The following is a 14299-nucleotide window of genomic DNA, read 5'->3' as shown; positions in this document are numbered from 1 at the left end:
GCAGTCTGCAACAAATATTTCCTAAGACAGCAATTTAAACCAAAGGCTCCAGTTTAAGTCATGTTTGAACTTTTCAGCTTTCAATTTCACCCTGACCCAGGCTCAAATTCTGCTGGAATCTACAGTTAATGAAGGAATATTCAGTTTCCTCATGTGGAACCAAATGTCCTCTAGCTAGATATCTCGAGAGATGTGTAGCCAGGGCCAGTCTGGCTCAGGATTGATGGATTCTCTCTTTAAACAAACACCTCCTTCAAAAGCAAGTCTCACGGTCAGGCCACAGCTAGTTTTAGTCTTAAATGAGCTACTGGCTGTTGTCTTCTCTGGAACCTAAAGAGAAAAGCAAACAGAAAATGAAAGAAATAGAGGTGAAGCGGGTTAGTGAAGCAACAATCATACAATTGGTGTTTTATAAGCTAACCTAAGAGTTAGCAATCTCTAAGAAGTTTCGGAAGGTTCACAGCAGTGTTGGTAACTGTGGCTTCTTCAACACAGTCCTCAGGAGGTGGTGTCTTCACTGCTGCATTACAGAACTTCCCAAAAGAAGCACCTGCCTGGAGAAGCGGTGTATTGCAACTTGGTTAATCAGTCTTTTGAACAAACGACACATCAAGTCTTAGTGCATTCTCAGCCTGTGCTGCTTTATTGCTAAAAAAATTTGTATACAGGTGCAGAGTTTCCAAGTTCATTTTTAAACAGTTCCTCTTTACAGCGTCAAAAGAATAAAATCTTATCTCGAAATCCTCAAAGATGCATAGATATAAAAGCAAGCTGCCTTTTGGAAAAAAACATCAGAATTTGCAGGGAAACATTCTTTTACTGTTACCATGTAAAACACGTGCAATGCGAGTACATAGATCCTAGCGATACCGGTAATTCTCTCCACTATCCCCCGTGAGTAATGCCACCAGGAGTTCAGCATAAGAAGTCTTCTCTAACCTGGTTTCTAACTACTAAGCTATTCTTAAACAATCTATAATTACTACTTCTCCTTTGCTGTTAGATTTCACTTCTCAAAAGGAAGGTATCTTCACTGAAGTCCTAAAGGAGCTCACTCCCCAGGTTTTATATTGGAGAGGACAAGCATGAAGAATGGATTCAAGTGCTTATTCATCACACAAGAGAAAACATACATAACAGTTTAAAACCACGTGAAATGTTCTAAAAAAATACCCAACTCAGCATTAGGTGGCCACAGTTAACTGCTGGGCTCAACTTGTTTTACCAAATCGAGTTTTTCTTGAAGAAGCTGGCTCAAAGGATTTCATTTAATCTAACTTCGGTACAGTAAAATAATTAAATCTTCTCTTATAATATTCCTATATTTATTTGGCAATTCTTGTATATCTAGAAAGCATTCGTGAGAAAAACAAGGCCCTATTCTAAACCCAAATCAAGGAGCTTTATGGACGGTTGGCTACACAGTACGAACAGGAGTTAACTTGACACAATTCCTTCCTCCGAGACGCCACCTCTTTCTGCTTAAGAAAGAGGACCGAGCCTCTGGACATGGAGAAGTTTCCTGCACAAGTTAAGCCCACCTGCAAAATGAAGCTAAGCAAGAAGTATGGAATTCTGCGGTAACACGCCAGTATACTTGAAAACAGGAAAAGTGTTGGTGACAGCGGCTGTGCCACATCCTATGTTATTTTCAAACTGCCAGCGTTACTCACTGAAGGACTTGGGAGATATTACAGAAAGCAGAATAAAAGGTGACGGAAAGATGGCACCCAAGTTCCCTTTTATTTAATAAGTGAAATAAAGGAAAAAAAGATTATATTGCAACCCTTGTTGCAGAAGATAAAGACCTTCAGTGATCAAATCTCATTTTCTGTTTTTAAAAATCTCCTTTTCAAAGAACTTAAAAAATATACAAGATTACCAGTATTTTCAGGTTCGTTCCTGCAGATGCCATTATTGCTGGCTGGTACCAGTATGCTTCAGTACAGCTGCCTATGTGGCTAGAGAGTTACCTGAAAATACTGTCTATTAAAAAGCTATTCAACACCTGAAATATATGTACTGTGCTTATTAATTTCAGTCTTCTCCAAATAATTTCTCTCACCACAGACAAGCTTATTACCTACCGTCTGGCAACTACTACACTCATTTTGAGTCTGTTGTTTCTGCTACTGTTTTTTTTCCTCTTTTTCCACCGGTTGCTCCCCCCTGCACCATAAGTAAGAAACTCTGCACCCTTTTCTTTGCTACAGCTGCAGCAGGTGAGAAACCTCATCTCGCCCCTAAACATGCTTAGTTCATGCCCTGCTTTTTACATGCTCAGGGCACTAATATGAACCAGACAAGAGGTTACGAAGGCGAGTTCCGCTGATCCTGGTTCCTGATTTACAGTTTTGGTGCCATGCTTCTGACCCTATCTATACATTCTGCCCCCTTCTCTACGGAGGCAGCACATTCTCTAAAAACAAAAACAAAACAATCCCAAAATTTGAGAATCAAAGCAGGAAGTTCAAGCTATTGGTATATAATTTCCTATTGCTTCGTTATGTATAAATGCATATCTCAATTTACTGGTAATAACTACATTACACTAGACATTGTGAATCATGCATAATTAGAATACTAGCTCTAAGATTTGGTTTGTGGGCCTGTGCCATTTTCCTTCAGTTTCTCCACACAGTTCTTCGTGCCTGAGGCATCACAAACCAGACGCCTTTGATTTGACCTGCAAACGTGCTCATTTGGAGGGGAAGAGGAGAGAAGCAGACGAGACTTACACGGGACACACTGAACAGTAAGTTACCTTTTATCTTTAACCTCAGATGTTGTGAAGCCGTGGGAAATCTGCCTACATTACAACCTGGTACGTAGTGTCAGAGACAGAAACACACTCCTTGCTTATATCAAGTACACCCACACTTTCTCGAAACTCAGGAGAAAGTGCAGAGCAGAATGAAAGGGAACAAATTACGGTAGTGTTCTGCACTGTTAAACGAGACACCCTGGTTTGACTGCTGGCTTTTGTGTGCCAATCAAAGTGCTATAGGGGCAACATGCTGGATTGTTCAGTAAAAGAAAAGCAATGGAATCTAACCTGAACTGCCATTATGCAGCTCTGTACCTGAACAGCAAGCTGGATTAACCTCTGAAGGAAGACCAGACTCCTTACTAGAGAAGCAGTCAGAATTTCTAAGACTGGTTATCCATCAAGTAGCCTTTGCAAGCCTGTTATTTTTGTCCCACATGACGCTCAGGTGCAGCAGCTGCAATTTGTCAAGTTGCATCTTCCACCACACGTACTGCCTAGACCTACTGCAGCAGCACCACTGGGTACGCAATGGTATTTACACGTCACCTCTGGGGTTACTACTGCTGAACGGCTGGTCTCAGTAATGATGTCAGTGGTGGTCACCACACTTGAAATGCCACAATGCTGTAGCGTACAACACTGCTATATAGTTTTAGAAGCAGTAAAACTCAGGAGTTTAGTTTGGAACAAATATCATGCCATAACACAACAACTGAAAAACAAAGGCATTTCCTTTGTGGCTGTGAAGACTGATTTCTGGGATATTATATACTGAAGTCTGAACTGAGAAGAACATGCAGATAGCTTGCCTAGATACAAGTCTTGATTTCCTCCCCTTCTCTCAATTAACGAGACCCTGAAAATTTCTGTTCTGTCACAAAGTTCATGTTTCTGAAGTCCAAACATGACCATGTTTTCATTATTAATTTATTATCACGTAAATGTATTTGCCAATCACAAGAAATGTGTAATTTATTTAATGTAGCTGGATCACAAAGCTTCCAATTTTATCAATAATTCAATAGCTGGAATTTAAGCTGATTGTAACTTCCCAGATCAGTTAGCTTTTCATACACATTACATATGAACCAATTTATGCTTATCTCAGTTACTTCATACCGTGAAAAACACTCACAGCCCTTAATAATCCCTCTGTCAACTTATGAAGAGCCAAAAGGCTTCACCCTATCTCACCTCAAAACATTCAAAGCCTCCCTTCAGCTGGAAATTGCATTCCAAATTACTTCAGCTTTCTAGAAGAAATCTAGCCAGATAGATCTAAGCTTCTGACGCAATAATTCTGTTCAGAATACAGTGCCATCTGTGGACCACGTAGTCTCCACAGACTTCTGTATCTACACTGAAATCAGAGTCAGCTATGGATGCTTTTGAACTCCTGCGGCTCTTTTATGTAACCCTTTGACAGCAAATGCTTTGCTGGGTGCAGAGGCTACAGCTGTAGATCAATATCCCTTTCTGTAACCAGAGGCTTCACAGTGCTTGCCTCGGCAAGACTTCAAGCACTAACAGAAATCAATGGTCTGAAACAGAATGTTTAGCGAGTCTAAAATTATTTTTGCTTTAAAGTACCATTTTTAGAATCCTAAAAATCTCCTTTGGGTTGTACGAATACTCTCCATTTTATTTTACTTTTTAAGACTGGTCATTCATCCATATCAAGATTTGTCTTTTTAAACAAAGAAGTACCTACAGTAAAGTTGTAATTTCAGAAATAGTTTCTTTCCACGGTCCAATATTTCAAGGATCTAATTTCCCTTCAGAGGGGCAGAGCAAGCACTAGACTATGAAAAAGAAATGGGGAAACTTCAGCTACCTGAAGGGATATTTCAGAAAGAACTGCCTGCCCGTCCCCAGCACCCACTGACAGTGCTTCAGATACGTGATACAGCTCAACAGTAGCATAAGGTTAATTAAGTATTCAAGTGCCAAATTCCCTCCGATGAGAGGAACACTAAGAGGAATTCACCCATCTTAGGAAAAGAGACTTTCACCCAACTCCCTGCAGCACAGAGCGCCACAAACTTATTTGGTTATTACCCACCTACTCTACTGTACAGCCTTGCTAACGCAAGTTATTTACTATCACATGCAAAACAGTTATTGCTACTAAAGTTCTATTTTCTTATTAAATCATCTTATGGCTTTGTTTGCATCAGGGATTCTTCCCCCTACATACTGTGCTATTTTGCATTCCAGTTTCAGAGGTATTTTTCAAATCGATTCTCCCGAGCACTAAACTACTTTAGTATGGTACAGCTACTTCTGTTCAGAACTGAACCTAAATGAGCACAAGTCCCCCAGAGCTCTGCTGTAAATGGCCCCCCACTCAGTTTTCTTGGCAATGCATTAGATGCAGAGAGGCGGGGGGGACGCTGTTATCTACACTAACTCTGCAAGGATTACTGGTTTTGCACCAAAGAACATGCTACTTGATTAATTACTTTAGAGATATACCCTATTAAAATTACAAAACCGAGCCACCCATTCCACCCCTCCTCCTAATGGCCATTTACAGGCAGGTCTCAGGAAAAATAAGATGCAGTATCCTCTCTAAACCAACAAGAGAATTTTGTTCTTATAAAGGGGGAAATGTGTGAAGAGCAACACTGGCACCAAATAAAGAGAGATTTTTCCTAGGAAATCAGAGGATGCCATCCACAGAGCACTACGCACCTCAGGAATCATACCACTCTCTTATTTGACCAGCCCAAGCTGCCCACTGAGTGCTAACTCATTTCAACTTCCCCTGGTCTAAGTTTTCCTTCTGAAAAAAGCAGGAGTGACATAGGTTATTAAAATCAAGATTAGAGCTGGAAAGCAATGCTGGAAGTTACCCAAAATACAAGATACTGAATCCTCAATAGTACAGAGGTGGAGAATCTACGATCCATACGCTAGATATTGCCTGCTGAACAGATACAGGCTGCAGTGTTGTTCCTCAACAGCCCTTAACCTTATTACATTCTCTCTTATTAAGATGTGTGTAAATGCAGGATCCACCAAAGGTGTTAAAGAGTCAATAGGACTTCAGGAAAAAAAATATAATCAAAAACTATCCATTATTGAAAGAATTAAGTCTCGTACGTAAAATTGGCAGAGAGCACTTTGCAACCAGTAACTAAATAAATGAGAGTAATGTTTAACTGGTTATTGTAATTACATAATCTGATTTGAAATATACGTACGTTTTTAACTTAACAGATTTTGTAAATAATATTAAGGTAGCAGAGAGGTGCACAAAATGCACACTAACTCTTGAGCGTATGCATAATTCTGCTAATATCATGTGATGGGTAACAATAAAACCGAAAATGCTGCTCATAGAAGAAAACACCTTCAACAAAGACTAAAAGGAAAAGAATAACCTGCGACAGAGAGAAGAATTCTGGATGCTTATGTACACTAGTTTACAAAGATACACTGAAAACAAAATGGTAATGATGATCCTATGAAGCCCGTTCCATTTCTAACGATAGCATGATCATTGTCAAAGGGAGGATACTGCATACTTAGACCATGTTTGTGACATTTCTATTGTATCCTTTCTATTGTTAATTACATTATTATCACGGTTTATTAATAAATTTGTCACTCTGAAATTGTAAAAATACTACTAGGCTCATGCACTGATCCTAACATGGCACTACTGTTTGCTACAAAGCACTAATGCTTATGGAACTATACACATCTCAAAATGGAAGACATTGGTGATTTTGTTGTTTTCAAACAACTTGTAACATCGTTTTGTCCACAAGTATTAAAATATATATATGTATATATATATGATCTATTGCACATGCCCCTTGTTTCTGTAATCTTTCACACAGGAAGATTTCCAACCAACACAGAGAAAAAATGGAGCAAGAAAAAGTAAGTAGGCTGAGGCAGCATTTCCTAACAGCAGTTTTATAAGAAGCCGCTGGAAAGGTATGGCAGTGGGGCCTTCTGGGCATGCATTATTGGAGTATGACTTCTGTAAAAGCCACAGATTGTTAGCCCCACAAAAAACACTATGTTCTAAGCTACAACTTGAAAACTAACATTGTTCTGTTGCCAGGGTTAGAAGTCAGTTCTAATTCTTTTTGCTACAACGCAGGGTTACAAAATGTTGAGGGTTATTCTTACAGAATTGGAAACCAAAGGGCTGAAAGCCTCTAGTCTCTAGTCGGAAACATCTTTGAATTGTTGTTCATACCCATTGGAGAAAAAAAATACATTCCTGTCCCCCGAGTATTTTATTATCAAGCTATGCAAGAATCTACTGCTAGCTCTAATGTCAGAAGGACAAGAACGAGCAGGAGGAAGTAAAGGAAATACCAAGATTCAGGATCAGATGATTCTAACACCAGACACCTTCCAACACATAATCCTAAGATATAAACAGTATTTTCCATCAGTTAGAGATGGATCCTGCTTCTACAGACATCTACTGTGGTAGATGCTTCCTATTGGTTCCAACATAAGGAGGTTCTAAATGAAGAACATGCTTTTCTAGATGCATCTAGTACCAGAAAATTCAGATATTCAGCAAAGAAATCCCATATTCTTAAAATAAATCAGGCCAAGTTGGTGGTTGCCTCAAAAGGATTAAAGTAACTCATCTAAAATAATAAAAGGAACACAGTTCATCACAATGTTGCATATAATTAATTTCAACACTTGTTACAGTGGGCATAATTTTGATATGCAGAGTCTCAACCACCCTGCTTAGCTTACATGTTTCCAGGACGTAAAGATCGGACCCATAAACTGGGGAGGGCTTTCACTAAATCTTACTGTTACAATGCAAGTCTAAACACAGATCTAACTTTACTCCAAGGAGCAGGGTCAGTAGCAACATCTGTCCTTTCTCTGCTATGAAAACTTGGTGCCATTAAAATTTTACCTCATTTTAAGTTTCAGAGTTTTGCCCTTGCAATCTAGCAGTAAGATTTAAGAAAGATTTCAATTGCTGGCTTTCCCAGCTGTTTTTTCAGGCTGTCTGGCTCTCTCCAGTAGTTTTCTGAAACGAAAGACAAAACAAAACACCCCACCACCCAGCCACGCTACTATTCCCCAAAACATAGTACGAGAGCCTATATCCCTTATTGGATCCAGATTTAAAAATATTTCAAGCTAAATCATACTTTGTAAATTGCAAGTTTGGATTAAGGTGCACTAAGAGATCCAGACTTGAAATGGAGATTATTTTTTGCCAAGAAATCTTACTTGCCACATACAATATCATAGCAAGGAGCATGTGAACAGTATAAGATCCCACCTCAAAATGACTGAAAATATCTTATATAATCACAAACAATGGAGACAGAGAACCCTGTGTAAACATAAGAACAACAGATAGCGCCATAATTTGGGAAGGAATAAGAAGAACCAGGAAAAGGTCCACTCTACGCATTTCTGCTATCTCTCAACTCATACCTCTTACATGGCCGAGCTCATTCCGGGCCTGGATGATGGAAACACACAAGTCGTCTCAGTTCTCAGTCACAAAAAAACCTAAAAATCTGATTCCATCGGCAATATGAAAAAGCTGAATCTGTGTCATGGAAGCCCAGGGGACAAGCTGCAGCTTTATACCTCAGGTCTCTTCCATCTCACCAGAAGTTAATTTCTTTAATAAAGAAAGAAGTTCTGTCACATCTTTTCAACTGTAGGATGGTTTTGTTCTTTTTGCTGCTAAGGATCCATTTTAAGCTCAAAGGAGGGAATGATTAATGTGAACTTAATCATTATCTTGTAACCTTAGAGGTCTTTAAAGCTTCATTTTTCTTTGCTAAAAATGAAGTGGTGCAGAGTAATTTTTCCTTCTGATCAAAGTTCTTCATAGCCAGAACCTATGTGGTTTTACACATGCAAATATACATTTTGATCACAGACTGGGATGATGCTGTTACGCACTACAGACAAGGTGATTCTGCATTTGTTCCTGTGCATTAGCTGCTTTGTTGAGTTAACATCAAGATATTTATCTACAGAGTCAAGCCAGGATTCCGAACTACAAAATACCTGTTATGTGTGGGACTTCTCCAGTTGCTTGGCAAGTTTCTTCCTCATAGCAGAGCAGAAAGCATGTCCTGGTTTCCTGCTGCACACATGTCAAGGTTGACATGGCAATGCATGCAGGAATTCCAATATGACACAGTGAAGAACTTAACCTTCTGAAAACAAGGAAGATACCAGTGAAGAACACCAGCCAGCTACCAGCTTCATCTGATTGCAAAGTTTTTCCTCATTTTAAAACAGAGTGCAGAAAGCTGGATGAAGAGCTGGCACTGAAGACACTTCTCCAAGGAAACTAATGCTGACTTCTGTTACTTTGCTTATGAGTTCTGATGAAACAGTAGAGTCCTTCTGTAGGAGAAGTAATCTCGAGTCAAATGTTGGGTGAGATGGCTGACATAAGAAGGGAAGAGATCTTTGTTCGTTCAGCTCCATGGAAGTGAAGGACAGGGTTTTGCTCACTAGAACAGAAACAGCCTACGAGCAAGCAAAAGGACAATCATCTCAAATGTCAGGAGAGGATCCAGAATTCCAAAATGAAGAGAAGCAGTTTAGGAAACAGCATAAAATGTAGTTCACATTGATGTACTCACCAGCTCATTACTTAAAACCAAAAACTTCTAATGTATAAAATTAGTTGGCTTCAGATGGCAATAATCCCTTGTTCTATAAGATTTTATACCTCATTCAGATGTCCATAAACTGGACAGTGATATACTATAGAAATACTGAACTATAAACTCACTCAGAAGCAGCGCATCCAAAAACACACTGGTGTTAATAAGCCATGGAACTTCTCAACTGTGGCTCTGACATATGTTATGACAATGTTGAGATAGTGTCAGAATGCAGAGAGAATAAATTCTGCTATAGCAGGTCACAATTCAAAGAGACACTCTAAATTGTTACCTAATTAATAACAAAACTGTCGGTGATGTACTGGGGGAAAAAAAGCACTTATGACAGCTGTAAAATTACACAGATTAAGTGTTTTTTTTTCTCCACACTTGTTCACAGTGTAGACATAGTTCAACAACTGCCATCTTGTCACTGATCTCCTGGTCTTTCAGCAGTGACACTCCCAGAATCACCCAGACACAGAAGCTGTTAAAACATGGGTTTTTTGCTTTAACGTTGACGCCAGCCTGGATTAGAAGGTAACATGAGTACAACCCTGCATTCTCCTGTACAACAATGAGAGATGTGAAAAAGGAAGAGTTTTTTCTCTTTACCTTCTTTCTTGGATATAAGAGCATGAAGATACATCACGTTTTCTAACTTCTCCCATCCCTCCCTTTCCCCTGGTCTGTCCTTGCATGTTTTTCTCATGTTACTCTAATTACCTTCATCCTTTAGTTGTTCAGAAACAATCTCCAGGTTAAAATTTTCAACTCCTGTGTTAGAAGTCGTGAGTAGACTGTGAAAATGGCAGTACAGCACATCACCATCACCTTCGTTACGAGGCACACAAATATTTTAGCGGATCATGACCTTGAGTCTTCATGCCCACATCTGATGGGAAGGTCTTATTCTTATCACGAAGGTGAGGAAAAACAGACCTGCAGAAATGCAAAAAAACATGCCAAAGACTTGTGGCAAAGCTGAGAATGGAATCTAACAGTCTCTTACCTATCTTAACTACCAGAACACGTCTATTTCATTTACAGGGAAAAATAAATCAATCAATCAGAATTCTAGAAGTTGATTGTCATACGCAGACGTTTTGAATTTTCTTTTACTTGATAGTTGCCATTTGGTTACATTATCCAATCCTTCTGTTTAACAAATGTACCTTTAAGATAACTACTCTAAGATAACGCAGTGACACATGATAATGATGTCTCTTAGCAAAGCAAAATGACAACATGGGTCAGGTACTTACTAACTTTTAAAGCATTTATTTGTGTTAGCGTATACATAGTTAAATCAAGGCTTATTCCAAGCAAAGCCGAAGTTGAAACTGACACTGAGAAAAAATTCCAGTTCTCTGACACAATCCTAAGTTTTTCTTAAAATCCCAGTAAATGCTGTATTCAGTTGGGGAAAAAAAGAAAGGAGGGGAAAACGGGAAGGAAGATTAAGAAGAAAAGGAACAACAAATCTGTTTGATTCACTCACCGCTATTTTACAGTGCTCAACATTCTCTTCAGAGAATCTAGAGAAAAAGAGATGAAAAAATTAAATGAAATTGCATCTAGCAAGCCCTTCACATAACAGATTATTATTTGCAGAAAACAGAAGATCATCTACATCTTCAAGGACCTAGTTAACATTTGCAGACATCCTACATCAAACACGATGTTACTTTCCAGATGATCGCAGCTACTGTCTCCTTCCAGTGTAAGAGAAAGGACAGTTAAGTTAGTCAGGGCTAAGTATGGAAGACTCAGGATGGGTAACTTTAACAGGATGCAGTGGGAAGCATATGCCCAAAACAAGCCTGAAAAGCTTTGGTTCAAAAACCATTCTGCTTCCTGACTGTGTGTATCATTCCTTCCCTGTAGTATACAAAGGACTAAATTGCCTTTCCCCCTGGAATCTGTTTTTACTGATTAACAGCCTACAGTCCATATTCAACTCATATCTGGAGAATTAAGTATACATCAACGCTGAAATTAATCGATTGTACATATCTTGAAATACCACATCGAGGAATCACAACACCTTTTCTCAAGGATGCTGAGCCACCACATTTTCCAAGATCAGTCTTTGAGAAGTTGGCATTTCCTTCACCCATTCTAAACCTACAACTTAAGAAAGTCTTTATACAAAAAGGCAGCAGGTGACATAAAGTAACTCATGCTAAAAAATGTCTCACCCGATACTGATTATTTCTTTTAAATTCACTGATTTTGGATGCCCCAGTTTTCAACCAGTCTTCTCGATATACTTTCTATCTGATTTCCATAGATGATGTGGGAGAAGGTTCACAACAGCATCAAAAGAACTTGCTAATGCAACCAGATATAATCCAAGGCTATTTAAAATTAGCAGGCACTGAAACTGACAGTGGCAGCAGCAACTCCATAATTAAAATCTTCTGGAAATGCAGGGAAAAAGTTATTTTTCTTGTTTCATACATTACTTCGGAACATATAATCTAGAACAAGAAATACTTGTGAATACTCAGCATCATATATATACTTTCCTATTAAGCATTTTGAAACTACTATTTTTGACCTATTGCCTACTCATATTTCTTTTACTCTACTGTAAGCCAAAGCTTCATTTCCATTAATATTTTTTTTGGGGGGGAGGTAGGATGTCAATGCATCTTCATATGTTTTATGATCAATGCAAATCGTTTGGTATATTTCAAACCATTCATACACAGACATGTCCAAGCAGGTACTCAGCAGCAGCCTTAACGTTACATTGCTCACAAGCTGCTCTTACTCGGAGAATGATACAGTGCAAGGAATATCGATGTGCTGTAACACATTCAGAGCATTCCTTAGGAAACGGTCTCAGAAGTAGCTGCTGCTTTTAGAACTAGCTGCCAAATCACACATTTCATCCAAGCTATTCCATTGGTTACAAACACATTTCTTATTATCAGGTCATGCAAGATGACACCCCGTGTCTACACAGGATCTAAAACTTCTCATTTAGCCGCTTTGGTGGGTTATGTTTTTCTTACTTTTACCTGACATCCACACTGAAAACGCAGCCACTTCAAACTCCGTAACAAACTAGATTTAAAGAACTATTATAAAGCACGAAACACAAGGAACTCCATGCTAGAGACTGAGTCTGACTCGCATATACAGACAAGGACAGGCTTTCAGCGATAGCTTAACGACGGCTGAGGCCCTTTCCACCTCCCCGTCGGCTGCTCCCCGTGCCGCTCGGTTCATAGCGCATATCGGCGCAGTCTCGTCACGAAGTTACTTTGCCCCGCAGATCTCTCTCGCGTTCCGACGGTGCCGGATCATCCGTAGCAGCAGGTCCCGCCGTGCTACGGCAGGAGGGCGCGGAGCCACCGCACAGCAGCGGAACGGCCCGGCCCAGCTCCCCTGTCCCTGCCCCGCCGCGGCCCGGCCCCGCTCCCGAGTTCCCCCGGCCCCCGAAGCCGTGTGGTGTTGGCGGCAGGCCCGGCCCGCTCCCGCTCCCTCTCCTCGCCCGGTCGCTGCCCGTGTCCCGTCCGTCCCCGCTCTCCTGAGTGCCGCCGCAGCGCACAGGCCGCGCTGCCGTTCGCGGGGCCGGGACTCGCCCGGGTGCGCGGCGGCCCCAGCCCGGCGCCTCGGGAAGCGGCGGAGCGACCGTGCCCGAAGCCGGCCCGGTAATAAGAGAGCGGGACAGCGGGCGGCATCCGGGCGCGGCTCCGCGGCGGAACCCTCGTCCGCCCGCCTCACTCACCTGAGCGCGGCCGAGGCCGCGGGGCCGAGGCCGGCCCGGCCCCCCCGCCCACCGCTCTCACTCCGCCATCTTCCCCTCCTCACCGCGGACACACGGCGGGGGGATCGCGGCTCTCGGCGACGACGGGCCCGCCCCCGCGACCGCCAGCCTATTGGGTGCCGCTCCCAGGCATCCGCCGTCCACTTCGGATGCTGATTGGTAGCCGGCCACGTCCGTCACGGAGGCTCGCCGCCCGCCTCCGAGGCTGTGGTTTCCGATTGGTCCCCTCAGAGCACACGCCCGCACAGCGATTGGATCCGGAGCGAGAGCGGGCCGGGCTGCGCGAATCCGCCGTTGACCTCCACGGGAACGTGAAGGAGCCGCTCGGGGAGGGAAGGGAAGGAAGGGAAGGGAAGGGACGGGGAAGGAAGGGAAAGGAAGGGAAAGGAAGGGCGGCTGCAGCGCAACGGGCCGCGCCCGCGGGATGAGCCGGTCCGGCCGCGCTCTTCTTAACCTTCTCCTTAAGCTTTTATTTTATTGCAGGCATCTGCATGGATTCATTCGGAAGGATTTTAAATTAAAACACTGTATCTTCATTCTGTACAACTTGTGTACCACCTCTCAATTCACAACTCAGATACACACGCTGTAGAACACTGGATAAGACACTGAGCTGCCAAACTAGAGAATCGTGTTTTTGTATGGCACGGAAGCCTGAGGAATTCTGCTAACAGCACTTATCAATCAGCTCCTTCTCATGAAGGAACATAAAAACCACCTCTTGCAAAACCAATGCCCATCTCTGAAACCGGCCTATAAACCAGCATCACTGATGATGCAAAATTCCACGAGCTTAAGGTCACCTTCCTATTGCTTCACATTCCAAACAGCTTCTAATTGATCTAAACCGCTAACAGCAAAGTCACATTCTGCTTTTTTCCTTCCTCCCTCCCCACCCCCAAGGGAGAAAAACCACCAAAACACACACACACCTTGTTTGGAACCATGGAGAAATGTCAAGCTCCTGTTCTTACCATCCGTGTGCTCCTGTGGAGCTCCTGCTTTGCACTACTGCTTTCTTCCGCTCTACCAGCAGAATGAAGGATTTTGGCAGCACTCTGAAAACAAACTAAGTTACAAGAATTCATCCATAAATCACACTAGCAATAT

At 41.7% G+C, this 14299-nt stretch overlaps 1 long non-coding RNA gene across 5 annotated transcripts; it reads right to left on the bottom strand.

Annotated features, from left to right (window-relative positions):
• LOC146760721 (uncharacterized) lies at positions 1-13244 on the bottom strand. Of its 5 annotated transcripts, XR_014947144.1 has the most exons (7): positions 11610-11831; positions 10910-10946; positions 10135-10350; positions 8798-9268; positions 8210-8402; positions 422-554; positions 1-330 (listed from the first exon to the last, which is right to left on the bottom strand). It is a non-coding gene; the product is annotated as an uncharacterized LOC146760721 (long non-coding RNA). The 5 variants fall into 5 exon arrangements; XR_014947142.1 differs by lacking the exons at positions 8210-8402; positions 11610-11831 and adding an exon at positions 13151-13244; XR_014947143.1 differs by lacking the exons at positions 422-554; positions 8210-8402; positions 11610-11831 and adding an exon at positions 13151-13244.
• Positions 13245-14299: the final 1055 nt, after the last annotated feature.

The sequence above is a fragment of the Coturnix japonica genome, chromosome 5 (assembly GCF_054131305.1).
Source record: "Coturnix japonica strain WE chromosome 5, WE-NBRP24, whole genome shotgun sequence".
Lineage (NCBI taxonomy): Eukaryota > Metazoa > Chordata > Aves > Galliformes > Phasianidae > Coturnix > Coturnix japonica.
The sequence above is the reverse complement of the archived record's forward strand: the minus strand, read 5'-3'. Positions and strand labels throughout refer to the sequence as shown.